Source organism: Arachis ipaensis, chromosome B05 (genome assembly GCF_000816755.2).
Source record: "Arachis ipaensis cultivar K30076 chromosome B05, Araip1.1, whole genome shotgun sequence".
Lineage (NCBI taxonomy): Eukaryota > Viridiplantae > Streptophyta > Magnoliopsida > Fabales > Fabaceae > Arachis > Arachis ipaensis.
The window spans coordinates 13,152,942-13,160,032 of NC_029789.2; positions in this window are offsets into that span (position 1 = coordinate 13,152,942).

The window sequence follows — 7,091 nt, forward strand, 5'->3', positions numbered from 1 at the left end:
TCTCTCCCATCTCCGACAACCCCCTCCTCCAATAGCCCTCTCTCGTTGTCCGTCTCTCTTTCAAGCGAGCTTTGACGCAACTTCGACGATCGATGTCCGCCATCTCTAGTTTTGGCAACAACATAGTGTCACTGCAACTCCTTTTCCTTTCTTCATTTTCTTTTTGTTTTTTCAATCCAGGTTCTTAATCAAATCTCTTTATTAATTCTATTTTGGTTAATTTTAGTTTCATTAGTTTGATTTTTAGTTAGTTAGCTTAGTTAGAGTTATTTTATATTTTAATAGATTTAAGTGGTTAAGATATGATTAGAATAAGTTACTAGGTTTTGAGACTGCTGGAAGTGTTTGGAATTTTCTTATTTTTAATGAATATGTTACTGGAACTATTTAGTTAAATGCTTGATTGTGTTAATGACTTCCCTTACTAATGCCTGTTTTGCTGAAAATTTGTTGTAAAATGGGTTGAATGGTGTTGAATTTACTGAGTTGTAAATTACTATTTGGTTGGTTTGATCTTGCATATTTGATATTCATGCACACTAAGTGTTTGTGAAATTGCCTTTATAAGCATTTTTTATTTGGGTAAAGTATACTTTTTGTTCCTAAAATTTGGCAAAAGTTTCAAAAATATCCTTAAGTTTTATTTTGTTTTAATTTTGTCCTAGAAGTTTTCGATTTGCATCAAATATACCCCCGACGGCTAAATTTTCAAAAATTTAAGACCAATCTAACAATAATGCATGAAAATGATATTTGATTTGCTTATGTTGAGAGTTGTTCTTATGAGATTGTTATTGAATTGATCTTAAATTTTTTGAAAAATTACCCGTCAAGGATATATTTGATGCAAATCGAAAACTTTTGGGACAAAATTGAAACAAAATAAAACTTAGGCGTATTTTTGAAACTTTTATCAAACTTCAAGGATAAAAAATATACTTTACCCTTTTTTATTTTTATCATATGGTTTGAATTAATTATATATATATTTAGACAATTGATTAAGCATGATGCATTTTGTTACTTGGTGATGCTTGTTCATATTGATTATTGCTTTAATTATCAAGTTTGTGCACTTTAGCCTTGTGGTCATACTAGAACCTAAATTGTTTGAACTTGCCTTTAACATCTTTATGCACTTATTCATTTGGCATATTGTGTTGAAATTGTAAAGTTGGATTGTGAGCTCGCCTATTAACATCTTTTTAAAAACTTTTCAAGTTATATTGAATCATGATTGCTATGTACTTGATTTCAATTAATGTGTTTCTCTTACTAAGTTATATAGCATTCATATTTTTTTTTGTTTTAACTTGCGAATATCCTTTGTTTGTCTTTATATTGTTTTTGTGACCTATGTGTATGTTTGCTGGTATTCTCTTTGCAAACATGATGACAAACAAAGGTGTCACGAATTGGCCTCGTGACTGTAGTAAAGGGAGGGTGTCTACTGATACCCATGGGACTTCTCAGTCGTCGCTCTCTACTCCGACTACTCCTGGAACTTCACAGGCAATGGGTGCTACAAGATCAGCCGTTCATCATGGTCCTTGACCCCAACTATGTAGCTCCTTCTGCTGCGCCACCCCCGCTACCAGAAAGTTATCCGGCTGCTGATAAACCCCAATTTTGTGGTTTATCTTATGCTTAATTTAGGGAATTTTATCAACTTATCTCATATTTATTCAATGAAATAGCATGGTTTTGCAATTCTCCCTAAATTCGTGCTTAAGAGTGAAAACATGTTTTTTAGTCCTTAAAATAGCTAAATTTAATTCACTTTAATTCCATTCGACGCCTTGATATGTTTGTTGAGTGATTTCAAATTCATAAGACAAGTATTGGATGGAACAAGTGAAGAGAAAAACATGCAAAGTGGAGAATTTATGAAGAAATGAGCATTTGGAGAATTCAAGGCCACGCGCACGCGTGACATTGATCATGTGACCTCAGTAAAGTGAATTCGTTGGGGGCGATTTCTGAGCTTTCTAGGCCCAAATCCAACTCATTTCTGAGACTATTTCATGCAGAATTCAAGATGGGTCAAGGGGGAGCAATTAGATTAGCTTAAGACCATGTAAGTTAGTTTTCTAGAGAGAGAAGCTCACTCTTCTCTCTAGAATTAGGGTTTTAGGTTAATTGCATCTTAGATCTAGGGTTTAATTCTTGCTTTCATTTACTTTTTCTTGCAATTTATTGTTCTTTCATCCTAGCTTTTCTAGTTTTACTTGTCATTTTCTTTATTTTATTTCTTTTATGTTGATGAACTCTTGTTACTTTGATTTTTCTTTAATGCAAATTGATGTTTTATGTTTATTTTATGTTCTTATGGTTAATTGCTTTGTTTATTGTTGATTCCTTGCATTGGGTAGTTGTAGATTTTATTATTCTTGTAATTTTATAATGTTTTCCTTTTATGCCTTTCAAGTGTTTGACAAAATGCTTGGTTAGATATTAGAGTAGTTTTTGAGCATTCTAGGCTTGGAAAAAGGAATTAGATGCTCTTGAGTCATTAATACCCAACTTATGTTGGTGATCTAGAGTTGTTAGTTAATATTATTTCTATTGACTCTAATCCCTTGCTAATTCAATTAGTAAGTTGATTAGGACTTTTGGATTGAGATTAACTAGTCTTATTTGACTTTCTCTCATGTAAAGATAACATTATACCTTCTTTCAATGTTGGAGATGACTAAATAGGATTAGCTCTTGTTAATCATTGTATGATTATTAATGACTATGATAGAAAGCCTAATACTCTCGGTTATTTTTATTGGGTTGGACTTGTGACAACCAAAAATTAAACTTTGATTGAGTATTACTTGTCGGTTTGAAACTATACTTGCAACGAAGTTATTTCCTCTAATCGAGAAGAAAATTTCCTACCAACAGTTTTGCACTTTCAATTGCTTCAGCAGAGTAGACTCCTCCACCACCTCCACCCACTTAGTAGCCCACTACTTTGACGATGACGGCACCTCCAAGGATGGATTTTCTCATCAATAGCGTTAGAAAATTTTAATGAATTGGAACGGATTTTCTCAACAATTTTTAATTATTTTATTAAGTATAATCTTTTATATATATATATATATTAAATGATAAAAGATCGCATTTGACAAAATAATTAAATGAATTTCATTTAGGTGATAAAAAATCACACTTGATTATTTGTTGAACACACCTATAATGAAGAAGATTCAAATTTTATTTAACAAAATTAACACAGATTCGAGTTTAATCATTATAAAAATGCTAACATGACATATTTTGTTGTCAGTATGCATAATTCTCTCTTCTCGACTTATTTAGAAAAGTATCTCTTCTTTGTAATTATATAAAAATTAGTATTTAATGAATAATTATACTAATGGTCAATCATTTCAATTATAAATCATTCTAATTCTAATTATACTCGTTGTCAACATTTTTATTGTCAATTATATATAATTAATATTTATATGATATTTAAATTTATAACTTTGTTATGCACGTGTGTATTAATAACACATATATTATTGAACATTCCCATAATTAATTTCATGTGACTAAATGTTATATATAGTATTTTTTTTATCGTTCACATGAGTCTAAGTTTTAGAGTCGACGTATTTTGTTTAATTTCTTAATTTATTATTCTTCTTTGAGTGCTTCATAGAATAAGAATGTATCCTTCTTTTTTCATCAAAGTTTATCCTTTTAAGGTATAAGTTATAATATTTTTAGGATAAAGTATATTTTTTGTCCTTGAAGTTTATTAAAAGTTTCAAAAATATTCCTAAGTTTTATTTTGTTTCAATTTTGTCCCAAAAGTTTTCGAATTACATCAAATATACTCCTATATTTATATCCCAGAAGTGAATGTACAAACGATATTTGATTCTACCTTTGTTGTAGCCTTAAGTTATAATCAACATAAACAAGGTCATTAAGTTTTTTATACTCTAACAGATTCCTTTTCTTTGAGTGAATGTGTTCAAAAATGCTCCAGATACACTCACAACCTAAAGAACTACAAGTTTGACTCAAAACACAAATCGCTAACTTTTGCAAGTTTGGTGCTCCACATCCATAAGATTCCCACCATTGATCTTAACATAAAAAGAAAATAATATCTCACAATCATAGAAGACTATTTTTAATAAGAAATTTACCAGGCATCACTGTGCTTTGCTCACGTATTGCAAACTGCCTTCCAAGGTCTTGTTCAACATTCTTAAAGATTCTCATCTCACTTGTCAATTTAGAATTTAAATCTGCATCACCGTAAGCATATCTCTCAATGACATCTAGTAGGCCAGAAGTTGTTTGCTTGTGCTTTTCAAATTTTCCAGCATTAAATCGAAAAGCTGGATTTAACTAATAACCAGCAGCATGAAGGTTTTTTCGAAGTTGTGAATCCCAACGTGTATCTAAAATCTTCAAATAAGGATCAACAATCCTCTTTCTTTTTTGAAACCTTTTCACCATCTCTTCCCTAGCCTTATAAATAGCTTGATAAAGGAAACTCATTGCAGCTCTATCTTTACTATCTATAATACCCAATACACGAACAAGTGGCTCAGTAAGCTTAACAATATCAATACATTGATTCCAAAATTTAGAATCTAAGACTTGATCCACAAAATTTTTAGTTTTGGATTCTTTAGAATAAGCTGAGCTTGTCCATTTTCTAGATGTCACCATAGCTCTGAGTACATCCTTTTGAGCTAAAATACTTTGCAAAGCAATGAAATTAGTAGCAAACCGAGTTGGAGCTGGACGAAGTATTTCTCGTTTACCTGTGAACTTTTTCATCAAGTATAAAGTATGGCAATGATTATTGATATACTTCGTTATCATTGAAGCTTGTGACATAGTTTCACTCACTTCCTCTAACTTTCTAACATCTTTAAACATCAAATTAACACAATGTGCTGCACAAGGAGACTAATACAATCTAGGAAACTCCGATTCCAACAACCTTCTAGCAGCAACATAATTTGCAGCATTATCCGTCACTACATATACAACATTCTCAGGACCAACAAATAATACAACATCCCTAAACAACTTAAACAAAGCATTAGCAGTTTTCGAGACATGAGAAGCATCAACTGACTTTAGAAAAATAGTTTCTTTAGGGCAATAAACCAAGAAATTAATTAAAGTATGCCTACAATGATGAGTCCATCCATCGGCCATGATAGTACATCCAGTTTGTTTCCAAATCTCATGATAATATTCACTCATTTTCTTTACATCTTCAACCAATTTACTCAACAAATGTCCACGAACTCTTCCATAATTTGGCCCTTTATAACCTGCACCCATGTTTGCAATAGCATCGATCATTGGCAGATAATAAGCTGAATTAACCGTATCAAATGGCATAGAGGCATCCGTCATCCATCTCGCAAGAGCAATATCACACTTCTCCATAATTTCTTTGCTTTGGAGAACATTTTTGATAGTTGGTTGAGCTCTAGGTGTTGTTGCCGATGGAAAAAAATATTGTAATCCGTTAAGTTGTTTTTCTTTTCTAGAGCTAGGTGCTGGAAGCCTTGATTTTTGTTGTTGTCGCATCTCATTACGTTCAATCTCATCAAATTCTTTTTCAACTTCATCACAAGCATTATAACTTTCTGTATATTCTTCTTGAGTTTTTCTTTTCTTAGTTCGAAGATCTTCAATGTTTTGATTTAATTGGTGTCTCACTACAGCTGGCACCTTTCGACATGCCTCAATATCTCAACCTTTTCCAACCAAATGATGCTTAACCCAGTTAATTCCTCTATCCCTAATAAACTTCTCGCAATAAATACATAACAGAACAGTTTTTTCTTTATCCACAACTTGTTTACAATGGTCCCATGCAGGATCAGTTTTTCCTCTATTGCTATTTTTTTGGGTTCCAATGGTTGCATCAGGAGTTGATCCTTGTTTTTAGAAAGTTGGTGTTTCTGATGGTATATTTGATGAAGCCATCCTAAATTTCTAATCAACCAAGACTAAATGACTAATCTACCAGAATAATATACAATAATAACTACTAAGAATAATATACAACAACAATCAAATATAACAACAATATATTACATATAACAAGAATATATTATACTATAATCAACAATATATTACAACAACAACATAAAACAAAAAATCGAACAATCTAACAGAAATCAACAAGTTATAAACTTATAATCAACTAAATATAGTCAACATAGATAATCAACATCCTTAATCAGTTAATTCTAACTGAAGTACTAAATTATTGAAAATTTGAAATACTGAATAACTTAAAAAAAAATAAAAATACATACCTTATGGCTGATGCAATGCCCGCAGAGAAGAGGGAGACCAGAGAAGAAGCACGGCACTGACAATGACGACAGGGACGATTGGACGACCGGACCGGAAAAAAGGAGGACGACGATGGACACACAGCGGCCCAGGACAGGAGGTAATGAGCCGAGCTACACAGGGGCCACCGAGACGACGACTCTAAATAGTAGTAGCCGACGACGTCACACCGTTTGGTGGAGGTGGCGCTGGCTGTGGTCGGGACCGTCGGGTGGTACGAGAAGGGCTGAACGCCTGAACCTAAATGGGTCTCTCTCAGTCTCAGCTGTTTGGGACTTTGGGTGTGGGAACTAGGAAGTGGGAATCGAGCTAGGGTTTCAGGCTTTCAGCCTTTCATTTTTTTTTAAATAATCAAAACGATGCTGTTTCACTTGAAGAAAAAAAATTAGTCCAAACCGGTCTGAGTTTGACCAGTTTTTCAAACCCGTCCCGTCGGTTCATCGGTTTTTGTCAAATCTGGCCTGTTCAAACCAGATCTTTTCGGCTCTCTTCCTTGTCTGGTCAGCTAGTTCACTCAAACTGGCTTTATTACCGGTTCATCGGGTTTCTGGTCTGATCAGCCAGATCGGTCCTGTTCTGATAACACTGATTAAAAATTCAAATATATCTCTATTTGAAAAAAAATATCTTAAAAAAGAATTTATGATATGATCAAAATTAAATAAGATTGGTTCATACTAATTAATCATGAATATCATTTTGTAATCACTTGAAAACTCTCAAATTATGGCAAATCATTTTTTGTTTTG